The sequence below is a fragment of the Rhincodon typus genome, unplaced genomic scaffold (assembly GCF_021869965.1).
Source record: "Rhincodon typus isolate 14 unplaced genomic scaffold, sRhiTyp1.1 hic_rhity00004879, whole genome shotgun sequence".
Classification (NCBI taxonomy): domain Eukaryota; kingdom Metazoa; phylum Chordata; class Chondrichthyes; order Orectolobiformes; family Rhincodontidae; genus Rhincodon; species Rhincodon typus.
In genome coordinates, this window is record NW_025970517.1 from 1 (window position 1) to 12,015 (window position 12,015).

Here is a 12,015-nt window from a genome sequence, read left to right on the forward strand (position 1 = left end):
GAGGAAGCCACACCGGGTACAGCGGATGCAGTATACCACATTGGCAGATGTGCAGGTGAACATCTGCTTGATGTGGAAAGTCTTCTTGGGGCCTGGGATGGGGGTGAGGAAGGAGGTATGGGGGCAGGTGTAGCACTTCCTGCTGTTGCAGGGAAAAGTGCCGGGTGTGGTGGGGCTGGAGGGGAGTGTGGAGCGGTCAAGGGAGTCACGGAGAGAGTGGTCCCTCCGGAAAGCAGATATCGCAGGTTAACCCTGTTTCTTTCTCCACAGGTGCTGCGAGACTTGCTGAGTATTTCTAGCATTTTCTGTTCTGTTTCAGATTTCCAACATCCGCAGTATTCTTCTTCCTGTGGAGTAGGTTCTGTTTTAAAATTGAGGAATGATCATATTTCACCAATGTGTACCTTAACAGTGTGTCTGCAAGGTCAGGTCAAACCCATGATTGAGTGCTTTCAACCTTTTACAGAAAACGTGTTGCCTTTCCTTGACTTCCTCCCTCTCCAGTGATTGTCTGTTACTTCCTCAGCAACAATTCAACTCTATATCTGGTACCAGGAGACAAGGTAAGGTCATGGCTGTTTGTCAACCAATGCATCTTTTCATTTCCTTTCCTTTGCATTTGGCCCCTTTAATTATTTTTGAACAGCCGTAGCCTCATGGTAACCTAAAAGGGGCTGACCTGTGTGGGAATGTGTGAGTAGCTGCACAGTTCTGAAGGAATATTGCTATCAAAGGGGAGGGCACAGGGTGAGAGCTTTTTACATTTAATACATGGACAGGGACTGAGCAGAGCATATTACCTGCCTGTTAGAGATACTGTCCAGTTTTTACCCCATTGATTTTGAGAATCAGACAGATCCAAAGCCAACACACTCTATCAGATTGTTTTGGAGTATATGGGTGATTTGTTTAAGTGCATGGTATCTTCAAGTTTGCTCACACAATGGCACAGTAACTTAAAGGGAATTGCATGGGAACTTCAGGCTTTCTGCATGGCTATGGGATGGCCCAGCTTTGAGGGAACATTATTTAAAACGAACAGATGATCACAAGCTGTCAAGACAACATTTTCTGTTCTGTGCTCTAATACTGAATAATCACTTGGTGGGTAAGTTATTAAAAGCAGCCAAACACATCTGAGAAGAGAGAAACAGTATTTTTTTTAGAGTCCAGTGTGACTCTTTGGAATTATTCTGAAGAAAGTATATCAGACTCAAAATGTTAACTCTGTTTGTCTCTCTGCAGATGCTGCTAGACCCTGCTGAGTTCCTCCAGCATTCTGTGTGTTTGTTTCAGATTTCAAGCGTCTGCAGTATTTTGCTTTTATTTGGGCACATTTTTCAGACTCGTCAGTTGAACCCCACCCCCCACCCTTCTACAACCCTCCCCGCCCCCCCAGTTTCACGTGATGAGCTGAATATACAACTGCCTGATGAGTGCAATTGATTCAATTTCGCCTGTCGGGAAATTGACAACATTGGGGGTAATGTTGATTTTACCCAACACCACATCCCAAGCCTGTGATTAAAGCCAATGAGTAAATTGGATGTGTGTAACATCGGCATCTCACATGATCCTGTGTGTTAGCAGCTGGAGGGTGAGGTTAGCATTGGACATGTCCTGTCTGAGTCAGGGCCACGTGTAGCATAAGCATCTGAATCAGTGTCATGTCCCTTCTTGTTACAAAATCCTACTATCTCACAGTCTCCTTTCCCCAACAGAAGGGTTTCAGGCGTGCAAGACAAAATTTTGGGGTCATGAACTCTCAGGAATGGCTGCCCGAGGGCACTTACAGAAGGCTAACAGCTGCAAGGCCCCTTTAAAAAATTGCAGTTTTTAAATGGTGGGTGTGGGCCAGCTGGCCTTATTCCTGTTTTGAAAGCACAGTGAAAATGTCAGTGCTTTTTGTTTTAAACGTCTTGCAGTCTAAACAGACTCCTGTTCTCACACCTCTCTGACTCTCTGTGCTCTGGGGACAAGCAAAATGGGGTCAAAATAAGATAACGTTTGGGACGGCCTCCTGAATGAACACGGTTTGCAAACTGCAGTGCTAAAGTTACATGCAAATTTCAAACTTGGGTTACTGCTAATGTCGAATTCTGTGCAGGCTCACCTTTACAAACCACAAACATGCACTGCTTACACAGGTTGTGGCCTTATTTATGCACACAAACATTTGCATTAGGCCTCTCAAGCCTGGAACACACATAGAATCCCTACGGTGTAGAAGCAGACCGTTTGGCCCATCAAGTCCACACTGCCCCCCACCCCACCTCCCACCAAGAGCATCCCAGCCAGACCCATCCCCTGTAACAAAGACAGCAGTTGCTAGAAAAGCTCAGCAGGTCTGGCAGCATCTGTGAAGAAAAAATCAGAGTTAACGTTTTGGGTCCGGTGACCCTTCCTTGGAACATCCACCCCCTGTAACCCCGAATTTCCCATGGCTAACCCACCTAACCTGCGCATCCCTGGCCACAAGAGTCCTGGTTTGCTCCAGCATGGGTTTCAACTTACTTGAAAATTCTATTCAAAGAAAAAGACTTTGCAAAATTAGAAACTGGCTGACTGAAAAATTTCTAAGTTGGTCTCTGCACGAGGGCCAATAAAGTTACAGAAAATGTTTCAGCTTCTTTCACTCAACCACACAACAAAACCTCAACAGGAAACCACAGCACTGGGGAAGGGGAAGGGTGCAGTGGTATTAGGAGAAGCTGGGGGGACTGGGATTTGAGTGGGGAAAGGGCGAGAGGGAAATGAACAAGTAGAGATGCTGGAATTTGGGAGGAAGGAGAAGCTACATGAATTCTGCTAACTTTTGCCATTTAGGAAATGTTTAAATCTTAGTATTTGCTGATGAAAGAATTTATTGGAACAGTATTAAGATTCTATTTTACCTGAAAAATATCAAAGTTAATCAGACTGACATGTTCCAATGAAGCACATGTTGGATAGTGACTATTAACTGAAAGGTAGACGTTTGTTGTTGGTATATGAGGATAAGAGGCAGATACACTTGAGGTACAGAGAAGCCATTTTCTGAGTGACTGCTGGAACCAGTTTGAGGGCTGAATGGCCTCCACCTGTTGTAATGATAAAAGCACATCACTCTGGTAATATCCAGCAGTGGTTTGCCATCTCCTCTAGGGTGAGGAATACCTCCAACCAATGAATCGTCAGCATCCTTTTTTTTAACTTGGCCATGGGATATGGCTGTCACTGGTGAAGCCAACATTTGTTGTCCATCTCTAATTGTTCAAAGGGGAGCCTGGGCTGTGGGTCTGGAGTCACATGTAGGCCGGAACAGATAAGAATGGCAGATTTCCTTCTGTAAAGGGCATTTATGATTTGGATGGGTCTTTACAACAATTAACAGCCTATATTGGGCTAACTTTCAGACTAGATTTTTATTGAATTCAAGTTTCACAACGTGCATTTGTAGGATTTGAATGCAAGTCCCAGAACATTAACCTGGGACTCTGTATTACCCATGTAGTGACATTACCACAATGCCATCACTACCTCCACCCCTGGTTAGAATTTGTGCTGAGGTCATCTACTGACTAACCCCTGTGAATGAAAGTTGTGTTCCTCATTTGCAGCCAGCCTGTAATTTTCTGATCTGAGCTGGATCTAAAAAGAAACAGCTTCACACTAAAGACTAACACAAATCAAATGTGACCTCCTGGCTGCTGTCCCTCAGATCTATTTGATTAGTGTTTTAGTTACAGATTACATGTTAAATAAATGTCTTTAATATGTTGCTCTCTCTCTCTCTCTTCCTTCACACAGGGCTATGGTTATCATGTGGCAAGTGCAGTTTGTGAGTGGCTAGTTGCATTCAGCTTTAATTTCTTCTTCTTAACATATATCAAGGAGTTTCAGGTAAGAATTAGTTTGAAATATTGAACAGTTGAGTATGCTCAGCCACCTCTTCAGGTGGATTGCAGAGTGTAGGTGTAAAGTTGTTTCATGTTGCAGTTACAGTTCCACACAACAGCATCCACATTTCAAAAGCACTTTAATATCTGTGAAGTACATTGGGACAACAGCAAAAGGCTATTTTTTTTTAGCATCGCTCCAACAGTACTCAAGAAGTTGAACACAATTCAGAGCAAAGCAACGCTGCTTGACAGACACCCCAGTATCACTGTCAATATTTACTCTCATTGCTACCTGACTACAGTGGCACAGTGCATAGATCGTAAAGCTATAGGTAAAAATAATTCATTCGGTCCATTGAGCCTGCTTGATCATTCAATAAGCTCTAACTGTGGCCTTTACTGTATTTCCCTGCACTTCTCCAATAACCCTCCACTCCTCGATAACCTGACATTGAAGGTATTCAATGACCCTGCCTCCACTGTTCTCTGGGGAAGGGGGTTCCAAAGATTAATTATTCTCAGAGAAGATAATTTTCCTTACCTCCACATTAAATAAGAAGCAACGTATAGTTCAGACCCCACCACCTCCCCACAACCCCTTCTAGATTCCCTCTAGAGGGGAAACATCTTCTCAGCATCTTGTCATTCGAGCTCCTGCAAAGTCTTAAATGTTTCATTAAGGTCGTCGCTCATTCTTCTAAACTCCAATGAGTAAAAACCCAACCTTCCCTCATTAGACAACCCCTTCATCTCAGGAATCAGTCGAGGGAACCTTCTTTGATCTGCTGATAATGCAACCCTATCCTTCCTTAAGTTACTGGACCAGAACTGTACATAGTAATTGAGGTGGAGTCTCACCAATGTCTTGCACAGTTGTAGTAAGATCTTTACAATTGATTCCCCTTGCAAAAAAGGGCAACAGCCCATTGCCTTCCCAATCACTCGCTGAATCTGCATGCTAACTTTTCATCATTCATGTAACAGGACATTTTGTACCATAGCACACGCAGTCTATCTCCACTTAAATGATATTCTACTTTGCTATTCTTCTTCCCAAAGTACACAACCTCATATCTTCCTACATCATAATCCACCTGACAAATATTGCCGATTTACTTAACCAATCTTATAACCCCTTTGTATATTCCTTCTATCCTTCTCACAGCCAGCACCATCTAGAAGATGCAATGCAGCAACTCCCCAGGTTTCCTTTGACAGCACATGACAACGCATTCCCCTCCAAATCACACACTAAAGTGACTTGGAACCAGCCATCTGAGGGTCTACCTGTGCCTCAGGGAGAGCTGCGGTTCAAGAAAGCAGCTCAGCACCACCTTCTCAAGGGCAATTAGGGATGGGCAATGCCCACATCCTATGAACAAATAAGGAGTGGTACTTGAGTCAGTTCCTCCAAACCATGCCATTGGATTACTAGAATAAATGTTGCTGGGCATCTAGGATTGGGCTCCCAAGTTTACATCAATACTTCCCCTTCAAACTTCTCATAAACACATCCCCTTTATAAGTGGAAAGTCCCAGTCTTCCTCTCTCTGATCCCAATCACATTGCATTCTCATTACTTCACTCCTTACACCAAAACTACCTGTTTATTTCCTCATTCTGTGCTATTTAAGCATTCCTGTGCATTCAACTGTTACCGAGCTAGGCAATAATTAATGCAGGAACTACATAAAAATTATTAAATTGAGAGATATAGAAAGGAAGATACACTCCCCACTTCTTACTCTGTTGTTACCCTCTGGAGGTAACAATGGTGATTTCACAGCTTGCTTGCCTTTAGATGTGGCACCCCCTGGTGTATTGCCCATCCATGGCTTAATCCCCAGAACTGATGGTTTTTCTTGGAACCACTCAGAGTGGTTGGATAACAGGCCCAAGGTTCGCTCAGTTTGACAGTTAATGTTAACCAGGGCAGGGGTGTGGGGGCTCTCTGTGATTGGTTCGTGGGCACTGTGCTCAGATTGAGGTTGGCACCAGGAACCTGAGCCATTGACAGCACCTGGGACCTGTGATTTCTGTCACTGGCACAGGCATTAGACAAGCTGGTGTGGGGAATTGACTAACGTAAAGGAAAAGAGACCTGTACTTTCATAACCTTTGGACACCCCAGAGTGTTTCACAGCCAATGAAGTCTTCTTGAAATATGGTCATTATTGCAATGAAGGAAACATAGTAGCCAATTTATGCACAGCAAGCTCCCATAAACAAGATAATGACCTGGTAAGGAAGGGTCCAGACACGAAACGTCAGCTTTCCTGCTCCTCTGATGCTGCTTGGCCTGCTGTGTTCATCCAGCTCTACACCTTGTTATCTCTAATGACCTGGTAATTTGTTTTAGTGATGTTGATAGAGATCCAGAGCAGGTACAATTTTCTTCATTAAAGGAGTGATCCAGTTGGGTTTTCCCAACAGCTTCATAATCACTTGTAGTGGCAACAGACTAGGGTTTTGAAAAATTAAATCCAAATTTTTAAACTGTCTTGGTGGGTTTTGAGCTGGATTTATGGTCAAACATTTCCCATATCTTTATGACTAACAAATGAATACTGTTGAAAGAAAGTGGAAAGATGACCAAAAGTTTGATTAAAGAGGGAGGTTTAAGTTGGGACTTAAAAGAGGAGAGAGGGGGTAGAGAGGGGATAGAGAGGTGGAGATGTTTAGAAAGAGAATTCCAAAGATTAGGCTAGGCAGCTGATCGTGGTGGGGGGGTGCGGATTTAAAATGGAGATGTGCAAGACGCTGCAAGTGAGAGATATAAAAGCAAATGAGATTGATGGGGCCGAATGGCAGGAGTGCCAAACCATAGCTTAAAGATTAACCTCCACCCACCAATCTGCACCCAGTTGACACAGTCCCACCATTTTAACATGTATATACACAAAAATATACCTTTCATTACACTTGCTATAAAGTACTCTACAGCCAATCAGTTATCTTTTGAAATATAGACATTGGGAGTGTAGGAGACACAGCAATGTGTACACAACAAGTTCTCCTTGCTTTGATAACAAGGTGTGGAGCTGGATGAACACAGCAGGCCAGGCAGCATCAGAGGAGCAGGAAAGCTGACGTTTTGGGTCTTGACCCTTCTTCAGAAATGGGGGAGGGGAAGGGGGCTCTGAAATAAATAGAGAGATAGGGGAGGTGATGATAGAAGGTGGATAGAGGGCCAGATAGTTAGAGAGAAGACGGACAAGTCAAGGAGGCGGGGATGAAGGCAGTAAAGGTGAGTGTGCGTAGGGAGTTGGGATGGGGGTTGGTCAGTGAGGAGGGAGGGGCGGGTAGGTGAGAGGGAAAACGGACAGGTCAAGGGGGCGGGGATGAGGTTAGTAGGCAGGAAGTGGGGGTGGGGGTTGGTCAGTGAGGTGGGAGGAGCGGATAGGTGGGAGGAAAGACGGACAGGTCAAGGAAGCGGGGACGAGATGGGCTGGTCTTGGAATGAGGTTGGGAGCAGGGAGATTTTGAAGCTTGTGACGTTCACATTGAGACCATTGGGCTGCAGGGTTCCCAAGCGGAATATGAGGTGCTGTTCCTCCATTTGCGGGTGGTGTCATTGTGGCACTGGAGGAGGCCCAGGATGGACACGTCACCCAGGGAGTGGGAAGGGGAGTTAAAATGGTTGGTGAACAGAAGGTGTTGTTAATTATAGTGTATGGAGCACAGGTGCTCTGCAAATCTGTCACTGAGTCTGCGCTTGGTCTCACCGATATAGTGGAGGCCACACCGGGAGCAACAGATACAGTAGACCAGGTTGGAAGTTATACAGATGAACCCCTGTTGGATACAGAAAGTTTGTCTTGGCTCTCAGATGGAGGTGAGAGGGGAGGTGTGGGGGCAGGTTTAGCACCTCCCGCGGTTGCAGGGAAGGGTGCCGGGTGTGGTGGGGTTTGTGGGGAGTGCGGAGCGGACGAGGGAGTCGTGGAGTGAACAGTCCCTACGAAAGGCAGATAGGGGTGGGGAGGGAAATATCTCTTTGATGGTGGGGTCAGATTGTAGGTGCGGAAGTGGCGGAGGATGATGTGCTGGAGCGGAAGTTGGTGGAGTGATATGTGAGGACCAGGGGGATTTTTGTTGGGGGGAGAGAGTTTGAGGCCAGAAGTGCGGGAAATGCAAGAGATGCGGTTGAGGGGATTTTTGATCAATGGAGGGGGTTCGCTGCAGTCCTTGAACTAGAACATCTGGGATGTCCAGGAGTGGAATGTTCCACCTAGGGAGCAGATGTGGTGGAGGAATTGGATGTAAGGGATCGCATTCTTGCAGGAAGGTGGGTGAGAGGAGGTGTAGTCCAGGTCGCTGTGGGAGTCGTTGGATTTGAAATTAATGTCGGTGCTGAGACAGTTACCAGATATAGAGGTAGAGGGGTCCAGGAAGGGGAGAGAGGTATCAGAGATGATCCAGGTGAATTTGAGGTTGAGGTGAAAGGTGTTAGTAAAGTTGATGAAGTGTTCAAGCTCCTCATGGGAGCACGAGGCAGCGCCAATACAGTCATCAATGTAGCAGAGGAAGAGGTGAGGGATAATGCTGGTGTAACACCCCCGGCCTCATTCCCATGTCCAACCCTCCCTCTCATCCCCACCTCCTTGACCTGACACTACCTGTCCATCTTCTTCCCCACCTACCTGCTCCACCCTTCCCACTGACCAATTCCCACTACCCCCTACCTCCATCCACCTATTGCCATTCCACCTACCTTCCCCCAGTCTCACCCCTCTTCCCCCTATTTATTTCCCAGCTCCTTCCTCCCTTCCCAGTCCTGATGAAGAGTCTAGGCCTGAAATGTCGACTCTCCTGCTCCTGTGATGCTGCCTGACCGGCTGTGTTCCTCCAGCTCCACACTGTAGTGACTTTTTTTAAACATTTCTAAGTTCTGAAATGTCACTTCTCTGATGTTGGTCAGCAGCCTGTGCTGTTAGCTGTGGACCTGTTGGGAATGAAAGATGCTTTTGTGAACCACTGAGAGTCAATTTCTTTTCTTTCTTCAACAGACATTCACCATAAACATAAGAACAGTGTTACTTCAAGACTCATGTAATGAGTCATAAAATATGTTCCAAAAGACCACTTTCCTCTCCCGGGTTAGTATGTTCAGGAAACATTTCCAGACCCAGGGAACATCTGGAAAAGTGAAAGCATCCATCAATATCCTTGTGTTTTCTTTTTTATAGTCTCTACTTTATTCTATTTTAAGCCACTTCCATGTAATGCTGCTTACAGCAATAACTTGCATTTATATTATGCCTTTTAAAGTAGTGAAACATTGAGAGGTCCTTCACAGGAATGTTTCCGAGTGAAAACAGGAGACCTTAGGGGAGGTGACCAAAACTTACACAGGTATGTTTGAAGCAGAGGTTTATGAATGGAATTCCAGAGCTTGCATCTTAAGATATCTGAGAGGTGAGGGGTATTCTGGTATCATCCAACCCCAGTGCGAGTATAACTCCAACTGTGAATTTCCTCAAGATGTTTTGCTATTTTAAACTTGCTTTGTATATCATATTCCTTCAAAAGTAATCCACCTAGCTTCTGAATCATGGTCAATCAGTCTGCATCAATCCATTTACACAAGAACAACCTGAATACAAACAACCTAGTCTTAAGATTGTTTAAACACCACAAACATAAACTGGTTAGATCTTGAGTTCACTGAGCATTTGGGCAGCTAATGTAAGTTGGCAGTTCTGTACTTGCTATCTTCTTGTCATGTTACAATGCTGGCTTAAAAAGGCTGCAAAGAGCAAGGTTCACAGTTACAACTCAAATGTGAAACCACAGCTGCTGTTCTCAGAGTACTTGAAGCATGTCATTTGAGAGTCCGTTTACAGCAACTTTTCTTGTCCCTTTAACACTGTTAAATATTCCCAAGGTACTTCAGAATGGTTATCCGACACACACTACAAGAGGATTTCAGTTCAGAAGTAGGGATGTCTTACTGAGTTATAAAGGACTTTGATGAGACCACACTATTGTGTGCAGTTTTGGTCTCCCTACCTAAGAGAGTCAGAAGTCACACAACACCAGGTTATAGTCCAACAGCTTTATTCAAAACCACAAGCTTTCGGAGCGCTGCTCAGAGCAGCGCTCCAAAAGCTTGTGATTTTGAATAAAGCTGTTGGACTATAATCTGGTGTTGTGTGACTTCTGATTTTGTCCACCCCAGTCCAACACCAGCACCTCCACATCATGGCTACCTAAGACAGAATATACTTGCCACAGAGGGAGTGCAACAGAGGTTCACTAGGCTGATACCAGGGATGGCAGGACTATCCTATGAGGAAAGATTGGTTCAATAGGGCTTGTATACATTTTTGGATTTTAAAGTCATCAAGAGTACTGGAAGAAAGTGGGAATATAGCATTGAGATTGGAGGATCATCCATGATCATATTGAATGGAGGAGCAGGCTTGAAAGGCCCAGTGGCCTACTCCTGCTCCTAGATTTTATGTTTCACACATTTGAGAATAAGTCAGGTGGAGGTCTTAGGATAGATGACTGACATTTTGGTCAAAGATGTAATTTTTAAGGACTGTTTTTAGAGGGGGAGAGGCATGTGGAGAGGCTTAAGGAAGGAATGCCAGAGCTTGAATCCTAGACACTGAATGCCTGACTAAAATCAAGCATGCACAGGAGGTCAGGACTGAATGAGCACAGAAATTTCAGAGTATGAGGAAATTTTACAGATAGGAAAGGGGAAGACCATGGAGGGATGAGAAGTTCTCTTTATTCTTTCACAGGATGCGGTGTTGCTGGCTGGGTCAGCATTTATTGCCCATCCTGAATTTCCCAGAGGGCTGTTATGAGTCAACCACATTGCTGTGGGTCTGGGGTCACATGTAGACCAGACCAGGTAAGGACAGCAGTTTTCTTCCCTGTAGGACATTAACGAACTAGAGGGTTTTACCCGACAATTGGCAATGGTTTCATGGTCATCATCGGACTCTTAATTCCAGATTTATTTGAATTCAAGTTTCACCATCTGCCGTGGCAGGATTCAAACCCAGGACCAGAGAACATTACCTGGCTCTCTGGATTAAGTCGAGCGATCATACCACTATGCTACAGCCTCTGAGATGTTGCTGAAGCAGGATGACCAAGGAGGGTTATGGGCTGATTAATTTGGTGTGAGTTTGCATACAGGTAGCAAAGTTAGGATGAGCTGAGTTTTAAGGAGGATGGAAAGGGGGAGGTTGGCCGGTGGAGCATTTAGATGGTTGAGTCCGAAGAGAATGAAAGCGTAGGTGAGGATTTCAGCAGTAGATCGGCTCACTTCATTCACAATGCAGCAAGAAGCACTTGGCTGGAACACCAGCCTCATTGGACAAATGCACCTTTACACTGTGAAAGATGGCAAAGAGAGCTACCTGTCACTCTCAAACTCATTTTCTTGTAGAAAAATCACAATTAATTGGGTCAGTTTTGATGCTGGATCATTCTGATAAGTTCAAATCAAAATAACTTTGGGGTGGGGTGAGAATGAGTGACTGTTTTGGACAAAATTTCCTCCTAATGATTCATGTATTTTGTGTGCAAATTGTACAGTTTTTAAATTGATCAAGATCGTTTTAAGATACTGTTATTCGAATAATTAAACTTTTAAAAGGGTTGAGAGAAATTAAACGGATATCTATTTTTTGCCCAGAACAAAATATTTTATTACAGTTTTTGATACAGTATATTTTAATAATAAACAATATTTTAACAAATCATGCTTGTTGTTTTGATTCTTCAACTACATCACTACTCACTTCTGGCCTCCTCCCTGAACATTTCTCGAAACGTCAATCATTTCTACACCTAGTTGTTCCTTTCTTTCTTTGACAACACTTTACAGTAACATTGTGCCTTTAAAGTTTCACACGAACAGTTTAAGACAAAGTATGACACTGAACTAAGCCACATAGCGGGTGGTTAGGTCAGATGACCAAAACCTTTATCAAGAGGTAGTAGGAACTGCAGATGCTGGAGAATCTGAGACAACAAGGTGTAGAGCTGGATGAACACAGCAGGCCAAGCAGCATCGGAGGAGCAGGAAAGCTGACGTTTCGGGCCTAGACCCTTCTTCAGAAATGGCCGAAATATCAGCTTTCCTGCTCCTCTGATGCTGCTTGGCCTGCTG

General features: G+C 44.5%; 1 long non-coding RNA gene across 1 annotated transcript; it reads left to right on the forward strand.

Annotated features, from left to right (window-relative positions):
• Window positions 1-463: 463 nt before the first annotated feature.
• On the forward strand, window positions 464-9,904 carry LOC125481995. Its single transcript, XR_007261519.1, has 3 exons — window positions 464-563; window positions 3,790-3,882; window positions 8,888-9,904. It is a non-coding gene; the product is annotated as an uncharacterized LOC125481995 (long non-coding RNA).
• Window positions 9,905-12,015: the final 2,111 nt, after the last annotated feature.